Below are 27,123 nucleotides of genomic sequence, written 5' to 3' on the forward strand. Positions count from 1 at the left end.
ATAGGGATTCTCCATATCATGTAATTCCGATTAAAAGTGAACCTTAGCCACAACCGCAGTATCCCATAAAACATGAAGCAAGGGCACCGGTGAGGGAAATACTTAAACAACTGGAATACCAGGGGGTGATTGAACCCTGTGTCTCACCGATGAATAATCCCTTATTTCCTGTAGCTAAACCGGACCATTCATATAGAATAGTCTTAGACTACATACATTTGAACTGACACACACGTACATATGCTATACAAAATTATCATAGTGCTGCACTGATGAACAACATTGTGCGGAAAAAATATAAAACCACCTTAGACATCTCGAATGGATTCTTCTGCCAGAATATAGCACCCGAAAGCAGGGATTTGACAAGCTTTAGCGCGTTCGGCTCCCAGAAAAAATTCTGTTGTTTGCCTCAGGGGTATAAGAACAACCCAGGACTGTTTGCAGCTCGTGTGACTGAAATTTTACACGAGTTGGACCCTGAAGCATTGTCATACGTAGATGATATATATCTCACGGATAACGAGTTGCTACAACATTTAAGACGAGTAGCCTGCATTGTTGTAGGATTTGCTAAAATTGGCTACAAATTTAACGTCAAAAAATCTAAAATTGCCTTCCTCAACGTCATATTCCTGGGATATGAGCTGTCGAATGAAGGTAAGAGCCTAGCGCCACAATTTTTAGAAAAGTGTGCACAATTACAACCACCTAATACGATTAAGAAACTCCAATCATTGTTGGGCTTTCTAAATTTTGGCAGAACATAGATTCCTGATTATGCTACGCACATAAAACCTTTATATGAATTAATCCGTCCTGATTTTTCAAGCAAATTCTGGACAATTGAACATACACATACTCTTCGGGAGTTGCAAGCAGATCTAAGAGCCGCAAAACATTTACATACATGGGACAATAAGACGCATTTGGTCATCAGGGTGATAGCTGGGGCCATTGGGTTTATGTATGTCACATTTAATGAAGGTGAGACAGTCCCGACGGGATAGAAGTCTCACTTGTATTCGGCTGCTGAACAATGATTTGCACCCACAGAGAAAATTCTCACTGCTGTGCAGATGGCTGTTATTAAAGAAAGACCTATTGTCGTTTCCCCTATAGCAGCCCTCAAGGCTGTCACAAAAGCTAGCGCTCCGAATGCAAAAGCACTACACCCGCAATGGATACAATGGGCTACGTCTTTAACAGCCACTGATGTAGATTACATTTTTGACCCGATATTACAAACTCAAGAATTTCTGCAATATGAAGTTGAATATCCAGTTCCCGCTGATACATTACCTATTGATCAATATCAAGTTGTCATGTACACCGAAGGCTCTGCACAACCGGCGGTAGGAACGAAACACCAATATTCAGCTGCATGTGCGGTAGTGAGAGGCCATATGGAGGGGGAGAAATTCTGCCCCCAACATACTTACACACAGACCCTAGGGGATTGTACGGCACAGTTAGCTGAGCTGAAAGCTCTACTAATGGCAGTAGAACATACAGATCCAACGCAGTTTACACTGATTGTTTGTGATTCGTATTATTGTGTTCAGTCTTTTAATGAATACCTACATTACTGGCGCTTGATGGGTTTAGAGATTCAAAAGGCAACACCATAAAACACAGACTTCTGTGGGGGAAGGTAGCTGACCTGAAGGAGACGCTACCCAAAGTCCATGTTGTACATACACTTGGACACCAGCGCGTTGGAATACACGTTGCTGGGAAAACTTTGCTGATGAAGCCCCAAAGTCATCAGTGGCAGTTGCCACTGTGGCTGCAGTGACTCGTTTGAGTTCCAAACCACTTCATATGAGTGCCTGTTCGGAACACAAATGTTTGCTCCGGATCTTGATGGTCCTGGTGTGGAGGCAGCGGAAACACCTTTTGACATAAATGATCGTGTCACTGTTTTGCAGGACTTACAACAGTTCCATAAAGATAATTCTTCCAAAAATGCTGCCTCTGCAGGAATTAAGGATGTATTCCCAGGGTTGGGGATCTTGTGCGTGAAAAGGTCGCAGTGAAGAAATAATTTGGCCCTTCTTATCGAGCACCAGTCCCTGTGTTGGGGATACCGGAATGAGAACTGTTAGTCTGCCCCCGTTGCCAGGTGCCAAAGAAAATCGCTTTGTTTCTTTTGACAATGTCAAGTTACAACATGTGGTGATTCTACACAGCAGACCAGGAGGAACATCCAGTAGTTCCCCAATCCCTCTCACTACTGGGGAAGATGTTCCGCTTCAGGTTATCTATGCCAACACTGTTGCCTCTCCGAGCTTGGGGAGGGTGAATGATGATCTCGCATTAGTTCCACTAACAACAGATAACTTAGAAACCTTTGATCAAGTCATCATGACTACTGACGTAATGGATGGTGATATCTATAGTGTACCACCACGAGAAACGCCAACTCCTCCATTGAATATGGCAACACCTTTTACACGAACTGCCTCTGGTTACTTTGCCAACAACGATGATGTTCTATCGGACTCGTTTGCCTCTTCGACTACTGACCTGTCAGGTCCACGTAAGCTGCTGTGTTGGCTTAAAGATACGTATTTTGTTTTTCCATGGAACTATCTGTGGCTCTTATTGACTATGCTAGCATTTTTTCTTTGGATAGGGTTTGTCATTACCTTTTTTCTGTTGATACATGGTCATTTTCTTCCTGAGAGATCAGCGGTTGAACAGGTGGAGGAGGTGTTGAAGCCACATTTTTCATCACATAGGGTTAGAAGAGACTTGTCCTTTGTGAACATTTATGCAGTACCGATTCTGGATGGGATTGTGTGGGATAAAGTAATGTTTTATATATACGGTCCCACTGAGATAATCCAAATACCGTATGTCCTAAAGTTATCTATGAATGATATAGCAATACTGGGCATTGTTTCTGATGATTGGGATGTGAAGACAGTTGATTCTATGATGAATGAATTGCAATATTATACTGGCTATGAAAATGAAGATGTTTCCCAGTTTAAAGACAATTATGGTGAAATGTTTTGCTATAATTATTATGGACACCATTTTATACACAAAGCAAGTAGTCCAAAAACGATATTTGACTATACGCAATGGGAGCATTGCCCAACTCCCCCGCAAGGGAGTTCTAAAACGTATTCTGACAAATTTCCGTATTTTTATGGGCATCATTAAATGAATGCTAAGTCATATTATTTTAGGTTAACTCCGTCAAAAGATAGACAAATGTTGTTGACTGATACGAAATTCATATACTCAGATTCTTTTATTTCCCGACTGTCGATTGAAGGGTATGAATATTGGTCAAATAATGTTGATTTGAAAAGTGTTTGGGGAACAAAGCATTGGCAAACAAAGGGTAGAGAAACATTGTTTAGAGCATGTCTCATTCCTGTCTAAATGATTTTTTTAAATGAAACGGTGCAACAGACTAGATGTTTGGGCTTAGCAACAGTTAGAGAATTGAACATGCCTAGTATACCTGTCACTGCAAAGATTAATAACTGGCAGAAATACATAAATGCCACTTTTAGTGAGCTTACAGACTGGGTCCAGAATGGTACATTTAACACTTCATTGACACGTCTGGGCGGGTGGTTATTGTGGCCTGTAGACACCAACGAGTGTCATCAATGTTTTGTCACCTCCTCTGTGGGTTTCCAGACAAGTAGGTCAGACCCTTGCTATATATCACCAGAACATGCTGAAATAATTACTACATATAGTGTTGGAAAATTGTGCCAACAATGGTTAAAATCATCCTCGCTAGATGCAGTTAAGACACATCTCACTCTCCTGTCTAATGACACTGACTTACAAGATTTTTTGTCAGGCCCGAAGACACCACGTAGGAAGCGTTTCTTGTATGAAGTATACATTGAGATATGGAAACTTTCCCAGCAGGAGGCTGCAGCCCGGTTAAGGCAGATTGATCAGGAAAATTTGAAAAATGCATTAGCTGTTGTGGATAATGGAATTCACACCTTGTCTGACCGAATATATAAGATTAACAACATTGTTTCTTTTGCTAAAGATATTATACGATCTGATATGTCTTCCTTATATCATGGACAAAGTCAGATCAGGTCCATTATGCAGTTGGGTTGGACACTTCAGACATTGAGGGCGGGTCGCGTTCCGTGGCAGCACATCAGTGTCAGGGAAATATTTTTTTCCTTCAATTTAACGCGACAACAACAACTAATGGCTAAGAAGGAGGTGACTTATGTCATGCTCCATATTGAAAAGTTAGAAAGACTGCCTTTTACCGTGGACGAAATCCCCTTGACGAACTCTTATCACTCTGACTAGTTTCCTCTTTTTCTTCTAATTCGTCTTCCTCTGCAATAGTTGGAAACATCCTCACCCCCTGTAATGTCGCCATTCTCTACTTCTTCTGTTTCCAATCCCATCTCGCTTCTGCTACAGACTTCTCTACCTTTCTTAATCTCCTCTGGAATTTCATTTCTTGCTGCTGCCTTACTATGCGATCCAAAACCGCTAATGCCTCAAACTGTGCTGGTCTAGGAAGTGGCTTTGTTTCATATAATGTAATTTGCAACTGATCCAAAATTCTCAAATTAAACGTTCCATGCTCTGGAAACGCTAAAGCTCCCTGTTTCTCTGTCAATTTGCACCACTGCTTTAACCAAAGACACGGCGAGACACGTCGCTCCTGCATTACAATAAACGCCTGAGAATTTTCGGGTGGGGTCGGCTCCCCAACTGACGCCTTTATATAAGAATCACCCTTCATGGCACTCCTGAATGCTTTGAAAAACTTCATCTTTCTATCTTTTGTGTATTCGATTCAAAAAGGAAATTTGGTACCTAGAAGAAAAGGGACAAAAGTTAATCAGTGACATCGTCATAGCTACCTATCCACAGAATGGATCAGCAGCAAAGTCAGTCTTTGTCTTCACGTGATCAATCGATCAGCAACACATCAAGCTCTCAAGCGCATAAGCCCAATGACAATTAATCAATCAATGAGTTATTTGTTTTAACGCTCTCCTCACCCGGTAGGGTCTCAAGGCGCTGGGGTGGGGGTGCTACTCCTCGAAGAGCTAGGTCTTGAGATGCTTCCTGAAGGTCAGGAGGTCCTGGGTCAGATGTAGGTGGATGGGGAGGGAGTTCCAGGTCTTGGCAGCAAGGTGGGAGAAGGATCTGCGGCCGGCTGTGGTACGGTGGACGCAGGAGACAGTGGCGAGGGCGAGGTTGGCAGTGCGGAGCTGGCGTGTTGGGATGTAGAAGTTGGAACGCTCGTTGAGGTAGGCTAGTCTGGCGTCGTGGAGAGCCTTGTGAGCGTGGATTAGGAGTTTGGAGATGATCCTTTTGTTGACGGGGAGCCAGTGGAGGTCTCTGACATGGGCTGAGATGTGTTCATGGCAAGGGAGGTTAAGGATGAGTCGTGCTGAGGCGTTCTGAATGCGCTGAAGTTTTCTCTGGAGATTGGCCGTTGTTCCCGTGTAAAGTGAATTGCCGTAGTCCAGTCTACTGCTGACTAGTGCGTGGGTGACCGTTCTTCTGGTTTCAATGGTGATCCATCTGAAGGTCTTGCGAAGCATGCGGAGGGTGTTAAAACATGAGGATGAGATGGCGTTGACTTGCTGGGTCATAGTGAGTGATGAGTCCAGTATGTAGCCGAGGTTGGCAGGATCTCAGAACGGGTCTTCTAACGTCATCGAATCTCCCCTCACATCTCTCTAGTTCTCCCTCGCATCTGAAGTTTTAGACCCTTGTCATGACTTTTTAATAGAGGTTTTCAGTCCATCCCCCTGATTCCTAATTGGTTCACTAATCACCAGTTGTGACTCTACCCAATAATATTATTTTTGCAAATATATGAATTCTAATATTTCGCCATTTACACTTTTCGCTTATTGGTCCTCTGTACGATGTTCTCATCATCAGGCTCATCAGGTATCGAAAATGTTGCATCTTCTTCTCTAGTCAGTGTTCCTATTGTTCAAGTCCTGGGAAAGTACATCCAGTCTACATAATTGTAACAACTCGATTCCATCATTTCCTGTCCGTCGGTACATTGCAGAAAATTCTAGCTAAGCAAACGTTAACATTGAAGGTTCAAGGTTAGTTCTCATCTCAACTTCAGTACAGTGTGCATTCATTCTGCTTCGGCATTAGGCCTGGCAAAACTATGCCGCAACTTCAGCAAAGTTAACTCTACGATCTAATGTAATGTATCATTCTACATCTCATTATGACATATTATTACATTTTTATTATTTGTTTTTTCATTATTTTTCATGTTTTTATTAATTTTTAGTACAATTTGTGAACATTGGCAGCCACTCTTCGTGGTCACATTTTCAAACGTGCACATTAATTTCTCTAGACTATTACATTTTAGTATTTCTTTCATTTATTAATAATGCATAACACTCATTAATCATTTTAATTAGCATATCTGCTTCAGCAATACCGAGCTGCTCTTCTAGATCCAGCAACTAAGTCTCACTGTCGATCACTTCTCACTACAGGCAGTGCGGCCTCTATAAGTTGAAGACTGCAATAGGTGTTGCATGTGATGTTGGCCTCCAGCCAAGCTTTTATTGACACACCATCCCTGGTATAAATCCGATACATCTCCATTGTTATTCATATAGATAAGACTTTACTTACCTTGATTTGCCAGATGATGTTCTTGTGTTTAGTAAAATATTCTATTGAGTGTGCAGTAAATACAGTACATAGTCTTAAAGCCTGGCTTTAATTCATTCTCAACCTTATGGGCATCCTGTGGCACTGAGAGGCAGTACTGGTAGATGCTTCTGTGGCTACTATGAGCCTTGTGTGCAGGCACCTTACACACTTGAGTGCATCAGATTCAGCAATCCCTCATCCCAGCATGTATGCACACACTTGCAAATTTCCCTTTTCCTTTGAACAATGTAGATTAGTGCCCGGTCTTCTCATGTACAGCTACTATCCAACTTCTAATAGAAATTCTAATATGCCTTTTCAGGTTCTTTTGATTACTGGCTTTTCCCACCTCTTTCTTCTTCTTCCTTCAGGTTGGGTAGCTTATTCTACAGTGCTATGCGTGTTGCTTCACTGACCAGTTGAAGCTGCTGACTCCCCTGCCCTCTGTAAGTCTTGTTTGGGGAACACATTCAATCAGTGGGTTATCATTGGTGTGCGATCATGCTACACTGATTTGTTATGTGTACAGTAAGTTAGGTGCTTATTGCAATACAAGCTGGCTTTCCCCTTTTTTTACTAATATTGTGGAGCGGAATAGAGATCAAATTGGAGTAACAGGTCAAGGAATAGATGCTTGGAGAGCAGTGCAGAGAAGATTGAGAGTGTACCAGAGTGGCGTCTGATGTCATTATAGACATGTATCAGGTAGCAGAGAGACAGGCAAAAAGGTGCAGTCTGGAGTGTGTCAACAAAGAGTCTACAAAGCCCAGGTCATCTTTGATGAATATGCGCTCACCTTGGCACTGCTGGACCTGCAAAGTGACTAAAAAGCAGGGGCCATATTTATCAGAGGGTTGCGTTATTCTTGCATCATGCAATGTGGTCCAAGAGCAATGCAACTCTTAAGAAGTGGCCTTGCCTAATTTTGATAAATCTAGAGCAGTGCAATGCAGCACAATTTGCTGGGTGCTCCCACACATCCACCCATGGATGTTGTCACCTTTCCAGAGTTACCATCACGTTTAGATCTGGGAATGGGTCAAAAACCTATGCTTCCCCAGGTGAGGTGTAACAAGGAGAAATATCTTTATTTCTCCTTGTTACTTCCTCTTTCTACTTGTGCTACATTCTGCAACACACATAGAAACAGAAATATGCCTCAGGGGATTGTTTTGTGTGGGAAGGTGTCCCTTCCTGCACAAAACAATCCTGCTTACGACGCAGGCATGTTTGCACCATGGTGCAAGGGTGCCTGCATTGGTGCTAGGCAACACATTGAGCGCCAGCGCTGGGAAAAGCCAAGAATTCGCCCAACAATGTACAATGTCCCTATCAAGCAGCACAGAGCAGCAAGGTTCCTTGATGCGCTGCCTGACTTAATAATAAATATAACCCTAGGAGCACTTGAATTGATTTGGCAGCAGAGAACTGGCAAAGTCAAGAGCTTCAAATGCTGACCAATGAGCATGGAATTTGAAGCAAGGGAGGCTTTGGCAGGAAGTGTCCCCGACTTACATTACATATGTGGCTTGGAACCACGGTTTCTTTGAAAGTAGAATTTCAGATACCAACCAACCTTTAGTGAAACTGACAGGCTGATGACTTTTCGAAAACGGCTTGTATGGCAGGAGTAGAGTTTACCATAAAATGGCTTCTGATACTGAAAGACTGGCATGGTGGGGCAGAGCGAACAATGAGTGTGATAACGCGTCCCTTTATGATAATTTATTACACATCAGGACTCGTTTTAGGCCAATGAATCTTTTGACCCAGTTGAGAGACACCCTAGGACGAGATAGCTAATCAATATGTCAATCAATACGTCAATAATGTCATCAATGTTTATCACAACAATGCATTTCACTTTAGTCAAAGACATCAATCAAATTCAAGACACCACCGTGACCTGACAGTCATGAATAACCACACCAGTTTAGTAGAATTTGATTAGTTTTATTCCCTATTAGTGACAATTCTAAGAGCAAATGTGTTAATCTTAAAACCAAGAAGCAAAGTAGCATAGTCACAATATGGCAACTCTGACAGGATTTCATCAAAGCAGAAATCACGAACATCAGAACATAACACGGCGTGAACAGAGATCAATTTTAGCAGAATGACATTAGCGTGTCGGTTCAGCAAAGCATAGATTCAGTCATTTGTCTATTTGCGTCACTTTTAGTGAACCCCGGTCCTAACCACTGATTATCATTGGCATGTTGGGCTTCATGCAAAACGATTTAGAACACCAATTTGGAAAACATCTAAACTACGGTCCCTGTCAAAAGTAAGCAGTTGGTACCTAGAAAGGAAAAGCAAACAGACAAATTACAATTTTGTTGTCATAGTTACCCTCCAAGGTTTAAGTCAGCGCTCAGGTTCAGCATCGTCTTCAGGACATCAGTGAAAACGCCATCAGTCAGAACTCAGCTCTGGGGCAAAAGGGGCACTTCCCTCATAAGGAGGTAAAGTGTAAATGGGCAATCTAAGGAAGAGGATGGTTTTAATAAACCATAGCCAGTCACCAAACAGAGTAACAAAGTTTCTGGATAAAATCAATACCATTCCCTACCTAATTCTCCTGGTCCTCTTGTGTCATGGGTTTTTATCCCTTTTCCGTTGTACATTCCCCTATTATTTCATTGGTCCGCGATTATACCCCTCTATCTTTACCCAATAAGAAAATAGATTATGTCATTAATCTTTCACCCCATATTAGTTTACAGACATTTTATTGGTCCATATGATTGACGTCTTCAGAGGTAGCACGTCCGGTATGATTTAATCCTTCTGTAATTCTTTGCACATCTTTTGGTCAGTCGCTCCATTGTCTTCACTGGTTTGAATGACCTTGTACATTACATTAATCTACATTGTTTCGCTTTGCCTAATATCTTCTACAAGCAATGTGAATTTTCATGAGAACGGATCTACTATGGTTACATTCAGCTTCAAGTTTGAAGAAAAACAAGAGGTCATGTCCTTTTGCGAGTCAGCACAGTGCACGTTAGGAAAAATACATTTAATATGAGAGCCAGGCAGCTAAGCTTCGGCTCATGCTAACTTAAAGCCTACAATGATTTTAGCACAATTTCAATGGTACAGTCATTAATAATTAGTATCAAACTTATTCAGTATAACAATTTATAAACATGTAGTCATTTTATTAGTTCACATATACATTGGCGGCCACTCCCTGTGGTCACATTTCAAGTGCATGTTTAAGCGATAATTCATCACTACAGTTTCTATGCGGCATCATCACACATTAGTTCATAAACATTTCATGTTAATGTAGATTATATAAGCTACGGTTTCTCAGTCCCTCCTCTGATGACGTTCGTCATCACACAAACCTTTCCCTTTGACCTTTCATTTTTAATTTTTCACTTTGCGCATAATGCGCATTTCAACATCTTGTCCCTTGTGTGAACTTTCCCAAATTTCATTAAACATTTTCTCCCTTTCACTTTCCTCATTTCTCTTGTTTCTCTTTGTCCAATTTCTTTTAATGTCGTCGTTAATTTTGCATGCTCCCCATAAACCTAATAGACAAGCCAGGACAATTAGTAGACCCCCTAATATTATTGCAAGTACCCCATTCCAAATATTGGTAAACCAGCTCCCTACTCTGGCAATTCCTTTTCCTACTTTCTCCCACACCCCAGGTTCCTTCAGTTCCTTCAAATCTGCACTATCTCTAGTTAGGTTAGTAAGCATACCTCTAATCTTTTTACTATTATCCAGTATAAATGAGCAAGAATGACGCTTGTTGAACATCTTGCAGACTCCGCCGCTCTTTGCTAAAAGAATGTCTAAGGCAAGCCGATTTTGAAGAGTCATAGCTCTTTCCGCAGCAAGTTCAGTATCCATCAGGAGTATGGCCCCTGTGAAGTTTGTCTGACCAAAAAAGGGGGGGAGTATCCTATCACCCTCACCTGCTTAGGATACTACTACAACAATGCTCACAAAAAAGATATAGCAGGAGAGGGACAAATTAAATAATTATTACACAAAACCAATAATAACTCTTGGTTTGGAGGAATACAACTATTTTCCATTATTTATTATATTTGTCAATATACACACACATCTCAGGGTCAGAGGAAGACTTTCTGTCTATAAACAACTGACACAACAGTGAAGCTATATACACTTATCTATACATATTTACAAAAATAACAGACAAATAAACCACATAATACATATAATATAAAAAATCTAAAACATACACATGTGCCCTACTCCAACGATTCATAGAATAGTCACAACACAACATACAGTAAACCAAGGTGATCAACAATTATATGGTGGCCAAGGATCTTGCACCCAGCTGTATACTACCTTAATTTTCTTTATACAAGGTAGCAAGTAGTGCTATATAAGTTATTTAACAATCAATTGAATATTTGCTCAGACTCCTTGGACCCATTATGGGTTATGTCAACGCGTTTCGCCCTAACAACTCAAGGCCTCATCAGGACTGTTGGAGAGCACTGGCACCTCTTCCCTTACAGTTGTGAGACATACAAGAGCTAGAATCCTCTGTTTTCAGGTACTATCTCCTGGCGCCCCTCGTATACATGGCGGCGACTGTGTAATGATTTCATCGTGTTTTCATTTAACTTTTGAGTCACGCCACAAGTCCACAAGATCTGTGAAGTTTGTCAGCATGTTATCCACAATAGTAGACAACTTTTGAATCTTTATGGAGTTTAAAATAACCCATACTGAAGGAATTATGGCTCCAAATATGTCACCAACGACAGCAGCCGCTGTCTCTCATTTTTGTCTAGCATGTTATAATTCAGACGCTTTAGGTATTTGCTTTAAGTCATCAATCTGGTAAATTTTTGGGAAAACTATCCCCAAATAACATGTCCCATACCATCCCTTAGGGAGACGTTAGTAAGCATTAAGTCCACAAATATAATAGATCCCAGGGATTGCTGGATCCTGTCCATTTAACATGAATGTCCATTTACTCTGAAATAAAAACACATGCCTGCATTCACTCGTTCCCACAAATAAAGTGTCATGATCAGATTTTGGACTATATATACAAAGCCTTCCTACATGTAATGCATCTATAGCTAATTTGCCTTGCGTCTTTATTGCAGTGTAAGCATAATCATTTGTATATGTGCGTTTCTCTAGTCCCTTTTCTAAACTTTCCTTCAGTGCTTTGCGTCTATCATCAGTGTGATCTAAGAAGCTTTTCTCTACAGGTGTTAATAAGCAGGTCAGATTGTTGCAGTGTGCATAAGCTGTCCCAAATGTAAGTGTTGGTTCAAAGAAACCTCTAACTATTTTTATACTATGCTCCTTGGCTAATTTGTTCAGAAACTCAATCACAGGCACAAAGAAAAACACCACATCCAAGTTAGACTAAAAGTATTGCACATGCTCCTGGTCATAGAATCTTGTTAGTAGTAAACTACAGCTTATCCCATATGTTAATGGAAGACTATGATAGGTGACCCCTTCTTGTACTGATGAAGGAATCTTTGTGCACACATAACAATTTCTCGCATCCATGGTTTCAACATACTCATTCAGCAAGCGATAGAAGACGTTAGTGGAGAGTTCCCCCTTTGAATTAGTTCCCTCATGCAAGAGTTTTGTATCCTGCTCAAATCTTTCCCACGGTGTTAGTGCTGTAGTCTCAGGTTTTGAAGCATTGTTAGTCGCTTTATTATCCAACCACGGCATTCCCACAATCACACCTACAATTATTATTGCACACACAACACCTAATATAACGCTTAACCAACCACACACTTTACCTTTCTTGCTACTACCTCTATTATAAGCCATGGTCTGTAAAGAATCAGATAGCAGAATAACTCAAACAAACAATCAACTTGAAGATGATTAAAAACTCTCTTTTTTTTGTTTTCTCTTGATGCAAGTCTCTCTTTTCTCTGCGTCTATTTACAACGTTTCACTCACTTCAGGACCCTTTGTCAAATTAGGTTAGCAGCTTGTCAGAATCGGTTTTTCAAAGTCAGTTCAGGGTTTAAATGTCACATCCAGTAATTTTTTCAGTCTCTTTTTTTCAGCTTTCCAGCTTTCAATTTCAATTTAACACAGTCTCTTTTTCTATCTGATTTCAGGTACCGTAGTATTGGCCTGGTACTTCTCGATCAAAACAGAATGCTAAGAATTCTTGTTGTCATTCAGATGTCGTTGCATATGCCCATTCAGGACCCGCGTACCTTCTATTTGCGGTTCTTTTTATTTTCAACCTGCGTTCACTTTGTAATTCTCCTTCACTCAAATCCTCTATCCTGGTTGTATCGATTTCTTCTGCTATTGTTTCACCTGGCACGACCTTTTCTTTGGCAACTTGTTTCCTTGCCCAGTTATCACCCTTATGTGTTTTCTTCCTGCTCGACTTTTCAGGACGCTGAACAGCACCCTCCTCTTGTGCTATGGTGTTTTCTCTTGACGGACTTGCAACTGGCTTAGGGCATGCCGGTGTGCTTTGACCTCTCTCTACTATTTCCCCTTCTTCTTCTTCTGGGTCTGTAACAGGTTCAAGCTCTAACCCGTATCCGTCTACTTCTGGGAGAACCTCTCCTTGACTTAGTTCTCCTGTTGCCTCTACTGAGATAGGCTCACCGTCTCCTCTCTCGAGCCCGTTTACTGTTTGAGGGACTAAGCCGTCCTCAGTGGGCTCTCCTGCAGTCTCAGTTCCCCTTTGGCCGTTCTCTGGCCCTGAGACTTCCTTCTCTGGAATTGCTGAATCGGAAACTTCAAGTTCCTCATCAGTCGGACATGTTACCTTCTTTGTGTGATTTGCCTGTATCCAGTTTGGAACGCCTGCACATTTCACGGCAGTGGTTGTTGTTAGTATCACTTGATATGGTCCTTTCCAACACGGCGCCAAACACAACTTTCTCACATGCTTCTTGACAACCACCCAGTCACAGGCTTGCAGACTGTGACCTGGATCACTGATCGGTGGCAATGTGTTGGCCTCCACCTGGTGGGAAAAAGAGCGGACCACATCAGCCAAACCTTTGCAGTAGTCCAACACCATATCATCCGTGATATTCACAAGAGCATTTGCGGGTACTGCGGGCAGCCTCATAGCTCTGCCCATGAGGATTTCATGGGATGATAGTCCTGTCTTCTTATCAGGGGTGTTTCTCATCGACATCAGCACTAAGGGCAATGCACCTGGCCATTTCATATTGATAGCTGCGCACATTTTTGCTATTCTCGACTTCAAGGTACCATTCATCTGTTCTACTAGTCCTGATGCTTCAGGGCGGTAACTACAATGCAGCTTTTGTTCAATGTCCAATGCAGCACACAAGAGCTTAATCACCTCATTGTCGAAGTGTCTGCCCCTATCTGATTTTAAAGAGACTGGAAAACCGAACCTGGGTATTAGTTCTCTAAGCAAAAGCTTTGCAACTGTGAGACTGGCATTTCTATGTGTAGGGTAAGCTTCAATAAAATGGCTGAAAACACACACAATCACCAACACGTACTTCAATCCTCCACACATTGGCATTTCAATAAAATCCATTTGCATTTTGCCAAATGGACCTTCAGCGTTCCCTATGTGGCTCATAGTCACCACAGTCCCTTTTCCGGCATTCATATGTCGACAGATGATGCACCTGTGACAGGTAACCTCTGCTGCATGTCTGAATTTCGGGTTAAACCAGTCAATTTTGAACAATCTGATCATTGCATCTCTCCCAAGATGTGCCTACCCATGATAAAGTCTTGCAAACTGTGACAAAAGGCTGTTTGGCAAAACCAGTTTCCCCTCCTCTGAAACCTACAAGTCATCAGCTCTTTGTACGCATTGCATTCTCTGCCAAGAGCGTTTTTCTTCTCTGCTTGCACAGCCTTGCAGTGATTTTAGCTTGTCTAAAGTATCAACTACTCTTAATGCAAAATTCAAACATGTCTCATTTTCAGTTTGCGGTAATAGTTCCCACTGATCCTTGAACGATATACAGTTCAATGCGCAAAACCTTGCGACTTGATCTGCATAGCCGTTTCCCATTGACACAAAATCTTGTGACTTAACCTAAACATTGCATTTCACCACGGAAATTTCAAGAGGTAACGGAATCGCATGTAACAAATCCTTAATTTGTTCGCCATTTTTAACTGGAGAACCAGAAGAGGTCATGAAACCTCTCTTTGACCACAATTGGCCAAAATCATGTACAATGCCAAACCCGTATCTGCTGTCAGTATAGATAGTGACTTTCACATTTTCAGCTGCGTGGCATGCCTTAGTAAGGGCAATTAATTCAGCCACTTGAGCAGAATACACTCTTTCAAGCCAGGAAGCTTCTATAATGCCGGCTATTGTACACACCGCAAAACCAGCTCTCAGTATTCCAACTGAGTCTCTTAAACAGGATCCATCAACAAACATAATGCATTCATTTTCTTTTAACTGCGTATCTTGAATGTCAGGTCGGGGTTTGGTACATCGTTCTGTTACCTCAAGACAATCGTGTTCCACTTCCTCTTCATTATTAATCTCAGTATTTTCAACAGGAAGTAGAGTTGCCGGGTTCAATACAGTACATCTCTTTAAGGAGACATTTGGTGACCCCAAAATAATTGTCTCATATCGGGTAAGTCGGGCATTTGTCATGTGCTGGGTTTTTGTTCGAGTCAACAAAATTTCAACTGAATGTGGAACCATTACTGTTAGGGGATGTCCCATCACTATGCCTTCACACTGTGTGAGGATTTGACCAACTGCTGCAACTGCGCGCAAACAACCCGATAAGGCTGCTGCGACGGGGGCCAGAGTAGCTGAAAAATATGCTACAGGGTGGTTTGCACCTCCATGGACCTGTGTTAAGACAGACAGAGAACAAGCATCACGTTCATGACAAAACAGTAGAAAAGGCTTCGTATAATCAGGCATACCTAAAGCTGGTGCCCTGCACATACACTCCCTCAATTCCATGAATGACTCAAGCTCTTCCTCAGATAAGGTTATAATATATGGCTCATCCTTAGTTTCTTTGCCTGTCAATTTTATCAAAGGTTTAGAGATAATCGAAAAGTTGGGAATCCACTGGTGACAGTAACCTACCATTCCCAAGAACATCCTGACATCTCTCTTTGTTGTCGGGGGGTTCATCTGCAGTATGGATGTCACCCTTTCTTTTGATATTCTTCTGGACCCTCTCTCAATCAAGTGTCCTAAGTATTTTACCTCCTTCTGGCAGTACTGCAACTTCTTCGGGGACACTTTGGGGTCGGGCCAACGACCGCGGAAACACCGCCAACAGGCTGGCGGTGCTTCCTGGGCCATTCTGACCGCGGCGGTAAAGCCGTGGTCAGAAAAGGGGAACCGGCGGTTTCCCGCCGATTTACCCCTGGCCCAGGGAATCCTTGTGGATTCCGACCCCCTTCCCGCCATCCTGGTCCTGGCGGTTTTTACCGCCAGGAACAGGATGGCGGGAACGGGTGTCCTGGGGCCCCTGGGGGCCCCAGCACTGTCCATGCCACTGGCATGGGCAGTGCAGGGGCCCCCTAACAGGGCCCCACAAAGATTTTCAGTGTCTGCTTTGCAGACACTGAAAATCGCGACGGGTGCCACTGCACCCGTCGCACCCCAGCAACTCCGCCTGGTCCATTCGGAGCCGGCTTCATCGTTGCTGGGTCTTTCCCGCTGGGCCGGCGGGCAGCCTTTTGGCGGTCGCCCGCCGGTCCAGCGGGAAAGCCAGAATGACCGCCGCTGTCTTTTGACCGCGGTGCGGTCATTCGGCGGTTCCCGCCAGGCGGGCGGCTACCGCCGCCCGCCGCGGTTGGAATGACCGCCTTTATGTTCATTCTTTCCCAAATTGTTAAGTAAGGCAATTGTGTCATACCTACAGTCATCTTTTGTTCTGGACACAATCAGTAAGTCGTCAATGTACTGCACTAGAGTCGAACTAAAAGGCAATTCTAGCGACTCCAAATCCTTCTTCAGTATCTGATTGAAAATGGAAGGTGACTCAGAAAACCCTTGAGGAATTCTGCACCAACTGTACACCTTCTCCAGGAATTTGAAACTGAATAAAAATTGAATGTCCTCATGAAGAGGCACCAAAAAGAATGCTTGTGACAAGTCTACCACTGTGAACCATTCTGCATCACATGGAACCTGGAACATGATTACTGCTGGGTTCGGCACTATGGGGCAACATTTTACCACAATCTCGTTTATCTTCCTCAAATCCTGCACAATTCGAACTTTCCCACAAGGCTTTTTCAAACCCATTATTGGTGAATTACAAGGGCTGCTCAATACTTCCTTTAGAACTCCCTGCTTTACAAAATCCGCAATTATCTGCAACACCTGGATAAGGACATCTTGTGCCAGGTGGTACTGCGGCACCTAGGGGAACACTGCATTTGGCTTCAACTGTACTTTAACCGGTTCTACTCCTTTTATCAGTCCCACTTCCTTTCCTGTCAGGTCCCACACTTTCTCCGTCACAGTTCCCTGCAGTTCAGCTGGTAAGTCAGTCACTGCAAGCATCGGGAATAAGGTTATCAAAGGGTAATCCTCATTTGCAGTCTCCGTTTCTGATTCTGTAAATTGCCCATCATCCCCCTCATCATCACTGTTTGTCTGCACTTCAATTCCATCATTAGAACAGGTAATTGAACATTTTGTTTTGCATAATAAGTCTTTTCCCAGTAGGGACACGGGACTTGAATCGCAGACTACAAACTTATGCAGTCCCTGGAAGTTTCCAATCTAAACCTGAACCGGATCGGTAATTGGATTTGTCAAATACTGGTTTGCTACTCCTACCACTCTCATGGTACGTCCTTATAGTGGTAATTTCTGAACCTCTGCGCTTCTGACTGTAGAACTTGTCGCTCCCGTATCAAGTAGGAATGAAACCTTGTGTCCCAACACCTTTCCCTCCACATAGGGTCCCCGTTGATCTACTTCTAGGGACGCTGCAGGCCTGCACTCCTCACTGTCTGGACTATCATCCGACCAGTCATCATTCATTCCATCTTCACCACGCAATGGGAATTGCTTTACTGTGTTATTTTGGCTCATTACTTGACCTGTGACCTGCTGAGGAAGCATCACCTGTTGCTGTCCCATTGCAGCCAAGGGTAATTGCATTTGCTGTCAAGGTACCATGGGAACCTGCTGTTGTACTTGCTGCATTTGTGCTGGTTGAACACACAGCATTTGCATTTGCTGCATGGGCTGTAGCCCCTGCATCTGAACCATGTTATTCTGGAAGTTTTGATGTTGACCTCTCATTTTTGGGCCTCTCATATTTTGAAATGTACCGACATCAGTGCTTTGTTGAACGACACCATCATGCACCACATTTGGGCATTCCCGCTTCCAATGCCCCCGCACGCATGACATGGTGACATCTTTTTCATCCCCTGTCCATCATTTTGAACCACAACAGTATTCAAGTCTGGACCGCGATTCACAAAACCTTGACCTCAGCCTCTCTGTTGCACCTGAATCACGCTATTCCCTTACAGTTGCTGCTGTACCATCTGCTGGATTCCGTTTCCCTGCATACCTGCCTGTGCTGCCCTTATCTGCATCACCATCACTTTCTCCTTCAACTTCCTCTGCTTCAGCTCAATCTCGTCACTACAGTATTTCGCATACTGCAACACCTCATCAATCGGCTTTGCTTGCCAACAGATCAAATGATTCTTAATCATCTGGCTAACCTCTGGCCTCAGCCCTTCAACGAATCTAAACACATGATGGTTCATGTCTTTCGGCTCAATAGTCTCAGTGCCACTGTAATGTTTGAACACTTTCAATAACCTCTCATAGTAAGCATGGATTGACTCTTTAACCTCCTGTGAGGTCCGGTCGATTTTCTGCCAATCAGTCACTTTCGGCGACACCTTCTGTTTCAAAAACTCAATCACTTTATGATAGTACTTCATCACCTCCTCAGATGGGGCTCCAGTTACCTTATCCCTTGCCGGCTCCTGTGTCGGCCAGTCTACACCTCTTTTGCACTCAAGCCATAAGTCGGGCGGAACAATAATCTCAAACAAAGTATTCAAGTCTTCCCAGAGACACTTCGCAAGCTTCACAAATCTATCTGTCTGCTGATACCACTCTATCGGCTTCTCCCTTAACCTGGGATAATCATTTGTGAATGACAGAATGTCTCCCCTAGTCCACGGCACATGGACTAGAACTCCTCCAGCTGTTTCTCTCATTGGTAGTATTTTTACTGTTCCGGTGTCTGGTGAAGCTTTAGTCGGACTTGATCCTGGACTGTCACCTTTTTCTTTATCTCTCTTCTTTGCCCATCTGCTTTCCCATTTCTCTAGAGCTCCCCAGATCTGCGCACTTTGCAGTATTTCTTTAAGATGCGCTTTTATTCCAGCTGACCTCATGTGATCAAAGTCTTTAGAGTCGAAGTCTAGTCTGTAACTTCTCTTCAAATGTTTAGTATTCTCAATGTTAATATTGTATTTGTCTGCCAGGTTCGCCAACCACTGATGCACCTTGCCCACTTCTTTAGTAATATTGGGGCACAGATACCTTAGCTCCGCTTCTGTGTACGACTCTAATCTGTTTACCCCTATTGTCCCTTCCACTAGTTCAGCAGCCTCCACACCCAGTCTCACAAAGTTTAGGTAATCATCTCTCTCTGATCTCTCTGCGGTCACTGTAGCAGGTTGTGAAGGTTTGTTATTTCCCAACCACTCGTTTAGTTGCTGCACGGAAAAACCTTGCAACAAGATATTTCCTGCCTGCATAATTTGTGTCTGTGATGTTTCCACACTCATTGTCTGTGGGGCTAACACACTTGACCCTGCTTGTCTTATCGCCTTAATAGGAGCCCCAATTGGGCTAAGGCTTAACAGAGATCTGAGGTGTTCGGCTGTTTGCGATCTTGGCGATATTGATCGTGGGGTTCCTGTGAATCCCTCTCTCATTATCTCCTGGGTCCCCACCCCTTGATCACTTGCGTCAGGTTTACCCTGTGCATACAGTGGTACAGGTGGACCAACAGTAATTGGCAATGATAAGGCAGCCAGTGTCTGGCCTGGTCCCAAACACCGTGGAGCAGCAACTCCCAGAGTTTGATTCTCGGAAGCCGGGGCAGGTACTAATAGAGGTCCTGCTGCTGGATTATACCCTGGTATCAGCTGTTGCTGCGGATGGGGCAGCAATTGTGGAGTTGGCTCAATCTGTACTAACCTCGATTTTGTATATATCGGGTCAGGCGGCACTATCAGATTTGTAGTAGTCTCTAGTACTGGGACGTCTGGATAGATTCTCTGTATCTGCGGTGGAGGTTGCAACTGTATCTGCATGTCTGGCGCAGTGGGTACACTGACACCACTTTGTGTCGAAACTGTATCACTAGTTCTGCACTGTATCAGTAACTCCCTTCTCCTGCGTCTGGTTCCCAGGACCCGCACTAGTGCTTGGGGCATTGTCGTCTACTGCAATAAGGTGGCGGGCGATCATGTAACAACTGATTAAGAAATTCTTCATCGTCTGAATCATCTTCTTCTATCCAAGATCTCTTTAGGCTTACTAGAGTCCTTGTCTGTTTTACATGTGGCTTTCTTCCCCTGCATCTCGTCTCCCTGTGCTATTGCTGGAAACAATTTGAGTCGGTCAACTATTCCCCGTCTGCACAGTTTGCTCTCATTGTCCCAACTAGCCTCAGCTAAAGTCTTTTCTGCCCTTTTCATTCTCCTCTCAGATTTCTGCTGTCTTTGTTTAATAGCCATTAAATCCCAGACTGCTAATGCTTCGTACTGAGCTGGCCTCGGAGGTGGCTTTTGTACACTTAACATCCACCTCAAATTTTCTGAAATCTTTGTATTGAACGTTCCGTGTTCCAGAAATTCCAAACATCCCTCCTTTTCTGTCAATTTGCGCCACTGTTTCATCCATAAGCAAGGCGCAACACTCTTTTCCTCCATGACTATATAAGCTGGAGTACCCTCAGGCGGTGTAGGCTCCCCTTCACTCGCCATAATGTATGCGTCTCCTTTCAGAGTGCTCCTAAAAGCCTTAATAAAATTCATCTTTGTGTTTTCTTTTCTTCTTTTATTTGTATTTAATAAGGAAGTGACTTTAATTCCCAAGGACACTCTTCACCCACCTTTCTCAACCTATTGCCTCTCACGGACGGCAGCACATCCGTGCGCGACCCCTCAATGCAACTGACCTATCTCAGCGCGGCACCACTGACGTCACACTCACACACTGCAGCTGACAAAGTCTTGCGGCTTGTCCGCCCCTCACTGGATTCACACCAAACTAATGCAAAATTACTGCGTGCACCTTTAACAACAATAATAACTCAAATTTGCCGGTTTACTACAGGAAGGGTAACACATTTGCTTCAGAACTTTACAGAGATTTCACTTGAAGCCTCGTCCGCTACTCTCTCCTTCTCAGTTCCCGCACCTGCAAGCAGAATTCGACCCGCAAATCCTACTCTCGACTTGTCAATGGTTTGTTCTAGTGCACTATAGATCTTGCCAAATCTCCATCGAAGATTTCACTCACACATTTAGACTCAAACTCAACTTGTCAACCACGCCCGATTGACCTATTAAACCACACAAATTACAACATAAACCCAAGTGTCTCCTACACTTATCAATATACTCCGGAGTCTTAGACCACGACGGGTCCGTACATTAACAACCAACCACGTGGATAATTGTTTAGCACAAAGCGCCACACTCATATGAAGTACGCCGACTTCCCTACTCACATACTGTGGAGTATGCCCACTCCTACTACAACAACATTTACCTGGCCTAAACACCCATAATTTTCACAAATCATCTGCAAAATGCATAAGCTGAGCAAGCGCAAATCCTACATCACACATGCTAATACGCCGAGAACATTCCCAACTCACTTAGGCAGGCTCCGAGATCCTGGGAAAGTCATGAGGAATTTAGAAACACATCATATCTCCAATTTGCATTATCTCAGAAAAACAATTTAAATAGTAATTCTCCGTCCTTGGGCCCCAAAGGGTCAAACCGCTGCTCTGCTACCAGAACTGATAACGCGTCCCTTTATGATAATTTATTACACATCAGGACTCGTTTTAGGCCAATGAATCTTTTGACCCAGTTGAGAGACACCTTAGGAAGAGATAGCTAATCAATATGTCAATCAATACGTCAATAATGTCATCAATGTTTATCACAACAATGCATTTCACTTTAGTCAAAGACATCAATCAAATTGAAGACACCACCATGACCTGACAGTCACAAATAACCACACCAGTTTAGTAGAATTTTATGAGTTTTATTCCCTATTAGTTACAATACTAAGAGCAAATGTGTTAATCTTAAAACCAAGAAGCAAAGTAGCATAGTCACAATATGGCAACTCTGATAGGATTTCATCAAAGCAAAAATCACGAACATCAGAACATAAAATGGCGTGAACATAGATCAATTTTAGCAGAATGACATTAGCGCGTCGGTTCAGCAAAGCATAGATTCAGTCATTTGTCTATTTGCGTCACTTTTAGTGAACCCCGGTCCTAACCACTGATTATCATTGGCATGTTGGGCTTCATCGAAAACGATTTAGAACACCATTTTGGAAAACATCTAAACTATGGTGCCTGTCAAAAGTAAGCAGTTGGTACCCTGAAAGAAAAAGCAAACAGACAAATTACAATTTAATTGTCATAGTTACCCTCCAAGGTTTAGGTCAGCGCTCAGGTTCAGGCTTCGTCTTCAGGACATCAGTAAAAATGCCATCAGTCAGAACTCAGCTCAGGTAAAGGGTAAATGGGCAATCTAAGGAAGAGGATGGTTTTAATAAACCATAGCCAGTCACCAAACAGTGACAAAGTTTCTGGATAAAATCAATAGCATTCCCTACCTAATTCTCCTGGTCCTCTTGTGTCATGGGTTTTTATCCCTTTTCCGTTGTACATCCCCCTATTATTTCATTGGTCCGCGATTATACCCCACTATCTTTACCCAATAAGAAAATAGATTATGTCATTAATCCTTCACCCATATTAGTTTGCAGACATTTTATTGGTCCATATGATTGACGTCTTCAGAGGTAGCACGTCTGGTATGATTTCATCCTTCTGTAATTCTTTGCACATCTTTTGGTCAGTAGCTCCATTGTCTTCACCGGTTTGAATGACCTTGTACATTACATTAATCTACATTGTTTCGTTTTGTCTAATATCTTCTACAAGCAATGTGAATTTTCATGAGAACGGATCTACTATGGTTACATTCAGCTTCTAGTTTGAAGAAAAACAAGAGGTCATGTCCTTTTGCAAGTCAACACACTGCATGCTAGGAAAAATACATTTAATATGAGAGCCAGGCAGCTAAGCTTCGGCTCATGCTAATTTAAGGCCTACAATGATTTTAGCACAATTTCAATGGTACAGTCATTAATAATTAGTATAAAACTTATTCAGTATAACAATTTATAAACATTTAGGCCCTCATTACAACATTGGCGGTAAAAGCCGCTTACCGCCGTGCAGAAGACCGCCAACACACTGCCGCCCACAGCTATTATGACCCACACCCTGAAATCTGACAAAAATCAGACACCCACACAATTCCGCCACACCAAAGGTCAGTGATAAACTGGCGAAAACAAAACCTCCAACGTCACGGCAACAGAAATACGCCCACGCTATCACGACCCACGAATCCACGCGGCGGTCTTTCAACCGCGGTATTCCATTGGCGGTACACACCGCCGCGCTCAAAATACACACACATTTACAAAACACAGCCACATTGGACAATTCCAAATACACACTGTAGGAAGTTGGCTCTGTATATACTATTTCAAAGTAAGAAATAGTGTGCACAGAGTCCAAGGGTTCCCCTTAGAGGTAAGATAGTGGCAAAAAGAGATAATCTAATGCTCTATTTTGTGGTAGTGTGGGCGAGCAGTAGGCTTATCAGAGGTTAGTGTTAAGCATTTGTTGTACACACACAGGCAATAAATGAGGAACACACACACTCAAAGACAATTCCAGGCCAATAGGTTTTTATATAGAAAAATATATTTTCTTAGTTTATTTTAAGAACCACAGGTTCAAGATTTACAAACACTACTTTAAATGAGAGGTATTTCACTTAGGAACTTTAGGAACTTTGAATTAGCAAAATAGCATATACAGTTTTCACACAAATGGCAATAAGCTATTTTAAAACTGGACACTGCAATTTTCAACAGTTCCTGGGGGAGGTAAGTGTTTGTTAGTTTTGCAGGTAAGTAAATCACCTACAGGGTTCAAAGTTGGGTCCAAGGTAGCCCACCGTTGGGGGTTCAGAGCAACCCCAAAGTTACCACACCAGCAGCTCAGGGCCGGTCAGGTGCAGAGGTCAAAGTGGTGCCCAAAACGCATAGGCTTCAATGGAGAAGGGGGTGCCCCGGTTCCAGTCTGCCAGCAGGTAAGTACCCGCGTCTTCGGAGGGCAGACCAGGGGGGTTTTGTAGGGCACCGGGAGGGACACAAGTCGGCACAAAAAGTACACCCTCAGCGGCACAGGGGCGGCCGGGTGCAGTGTGCAAACAGGCGTCGGGTTTGCAATGGAGTTCAATGGGAGACCAAAGGGTCTCTTCAGCGATGCAGGCAGGCAAGGGGAGGCTCCTCGGGGTAGCCACCACCTGGGCAAGGGAAAGGGCCACCTGGGGGTCGCTCCTGCACTGGAGGTTGGATCCTTCGGGTCCTGGGGGCTGCGGGTGCAGTGTCCTTACCAAGCGTCAGGTTCTTAGAAGCAGGCAGTCGCGGTCAGGGGGAGCCTCGGGATTCCCTCTGCAGGCGTCGCTGTGGGGGCTCAGGGGGTTCAACTCTGTCTACTCACGGGCTCACAGTCGCCGGGGAGTCCTCCATGTAGTGTTGGCTCTCCACAAGTTGAGCCGGGGGCGTCGGGTGCAGAGTGCCAAGTCTCACGCTTCCGGCGTGAAACATGTGGTTTTCAAAAGTTGCTTCTTTGTTGCAAAGTTGCAATCTTTGTGGAACAGAGCCGCTGTCCTCGGGAGTTCTTGGTCCTTTTAGATGCAGGGTAGTCCTCTGAGGCTTCAGAGGTCTCTGGACCCTGTGGAACGCGTCGCTGCAGCAGTTCTCTTGAAGTGGGGAGACAGGCCGGTAGAGCTGGGTCCAAAGCAGTTGGTGTCTCCGTCTTCTCTGCAGGTTTTTCAGCTCAGCAGTCCTTCTTCGTCTTAGGTTGCAGGAATCTGATTTCCTAGGTTCTGGGGAGCCCCTAAATACTGAATTTAGGGGTGTGTTTCGGTCTGGGAGGGCAGTAGCCAATGGCTACTGTCCTTGAGGGGGGCTACACCCTCTTTGTGCCTCTTCCCTGAGGGGAGGGGGCACATCCCTATTCCTATTGGGGGAATCCTCCAAACCAAGATGAAGGATTTTTAAAGGCAGGGGTCACCTCAGCTCAGGGCACCTTAGGGGCTGTCCTGACTGGTGGGTGACTCCTCCTTGTTTTTCTCATTATCTCCGCTGGACTTCCCGCCAAAAGTGGGGGCTGTGTCCAGGGGGCAGGCATCTCCACTAGCTGGAGTGCCCTGGGGCATTGTAAGACGAAGCCTGAGTCTTTGAGGCTCACTGCTAGGTGTTACAGTTCCTGCAGGGGGGAGGTGTGAAGCACCTCCACCCAGAGCAGGCTTTTGTTTCTGTCCTCAGAGAGCACAAAGGCTCTCACCACATGGGGTCAGAAACTAGTCTCTCAGCAGCAAGCTGGCACAGACCAGTCAGTCCTGCACTGAAAAATTGGGTAAAATACAGGGGGCATCTCTAAGATGCCCTCTGTGTGCATGTTTTAATAAATCCAACACTGGCATCAGTGTGGGTTTATTATTCTGAGAAGTTTGATACCAAACTTCCCAGTATTCAGTGTAGCCATTATGGAGCTGTGGAGTTTGTTTTTGACAGACTTCCAGACGATATACTCTTATGGCTACCCTGCACTTACAATGTCGAAGGTTTTGCTTAGACACTGTAGGGGCATTGTGCTCATGCACCTATGCCCTCACCTGTGGTATAGTGCACCCTGCCTTAGGGCTGTAAGGCCTGCTAGAGGGGTGACTTACCTATGCCACAGGCAGTGTGAGGTTGGCATGGCACCCTGAGGGGAGTGCCATGTCAACTTAGTCATTTTCTCCCCACCAGCACACGCAAGCTGGCAAGCAGTGTGTCTGTGCTGAGTAAGGGGTCCCTAGGGTGGCATAAGACATGCTGCAGCCCTTAGAGACCTTCCCTGGCATCAGGGCCCTTGGTACCAGTTACAAGGGACTTACCTGGGTGCCAGGGTTGTGCCAATTGTGGAGACAATTATACATTTTAGGTGAAAGAACACTGGTGCTGGGGCCTGGTTAGCAGGGTCCCTGCACACTTCTCAGTCAAGTCAGCATCAGTATCAGGCAAAAAGTGGGGGGTAATTGCAACAGGGAGCCATTTCCTTACACACACACCTGAGACACATACACACACCACTCCCACAGACCCAATACAACGTAAAACACACACCCACATCACCCACAACCCCCTACTACCAAAAATGCAGAAAGAAGGCCAGAAAGAGACAGCACCAGCAATAACAACAGCATCCACAGGCATTCAACACCATCACCCACGCAACTTCCACGCACAAAACACCACACACCACTACATATCACCACACCTATCACCACACACACCACCCCACACATCACCCACACCACCCCATGGCACGGCAAAGATATCCCAGGTTCTCTGAGGAGGAGCCCAGGGTCATGGTGGAGGAAATCGTCCGGGTAGAGCCACAGCTATTTGGAGCACAGGTGCAGCACACCTCAATAGCAAGGAAGATGGAGCTATGGCGAAGAATAGTCGACAGGGTCAACGCAGTGGGACAGCACCCAAGAAATCGGGACGACATCAGGAAGAGGTGGAACGACCTACGGGGGAAGGTGCGTTCAGTTGTCTCAAGACACCACCTGGCGGCACAGCGGACTGGTGGCGGACCCCCACCTCCTCCCCCACAACTAACAATATGGGAGGAGCAGGTCTTGGCGATTCTGCATCCTGAGGGCCTCGCAGGAGTCGGTGGAGAAATGGACTCTGGTAAGTCAAAGCTTTAACTACCATATCCCCCACCCTACCTGCATGCTATCACAGACCCCCACCCTCCCCCCCTCCCCTATCACTCCAACTCCTCACTAATATACTAATAACACAAACCACACATCCCAACACCAAGCCCTGCATGCAACAACAAAGCATGGACACCCATCACTAAAGCATGCCCACTGCACATACCCATAAAACCCCCCTCAACCATCATCACACAAACCCCCACACAGGAATGCTAGCACTGGGGTACACAGTCACCCACCCATTGCACACCATGACACACACAGATGCAATAATCATGCTTTTACACCCCTGCAGGACCACTACCCAACGTCACCAGACAGGAGGGTCCA

This window comes from Pleurodeles waltl, chromosome 7 (genome assembly GCF_031143425.1).
Source record: "Pleurodeles waltl isolate 20211129_DDA chromosome 7, aPleWal1.hap1.20221129, whole genome shotgun sequence".
Taxonomy (NCBI): Eukaryota; Metazoa; Chordata; class Amphibia; order Caudata; family Salamandridae; genus Pleurodeles; species Pleurodeles waltl.